We start from the raw sequence: 261 nt of genomic DNA, 5'->3' as shown, positions 1-261 counted from the left end.
TGGGGCGGCGCGCGCTCCTTTGTCCGCGGCTCTAAGCGGGTTATCTCGGCGGCAGGTGGACGCGGCCGGGCGCGGAGTTAAACCCGATTAACCTCGCGGCTTAGCCGCCCCGCGCGGGAAGTTGCCGGCGCTGTCCCGGCGCGGGGATGCAATGTACCGCGGGCTTCCGCCGCCCGGTTTTCGTTTTCACTTCTGCTTCCCGCGCCGTGTGTCCGCGCGGGATGCCCCGGGGCAGCCTCCCCCCCCGCACCGCACCGCACC

General features: G+C 72.4%; 1 protein-coding gene across 3 annotated transcripts in view; it reads left to right on the top strand.

Moving 5' to 3' along the window:
- PTMA (prothymosin, alpha) overlaps positions 1-261 on the top strand; it is a 6798-nt gene that overhangs the window by 566 nt on the left and 5971 nt on the right. The gene's annotated exons all lie outside the window — the stretch shown is intronic.

Source organism: Gavialis gangeticus, unplaced genomic scaffold, assembly GCF_001723915.1.
Source record: "Gavialis gangeticus isolate Ggan-Ray unplaced genomic scaffold, GavGan_comp1, whole genome shotgun sequence".
NCBI lineage: Eukaryota > Metazoa > Chordata > Crocodylia > Gavialidae > Gavialis > Gavialis gangeticus.
The sequence above is the reverse complement of the archived record's forward strand: the minus strand, read 5'-3'. Positions and strand labels throughout refer to the sequence as shown.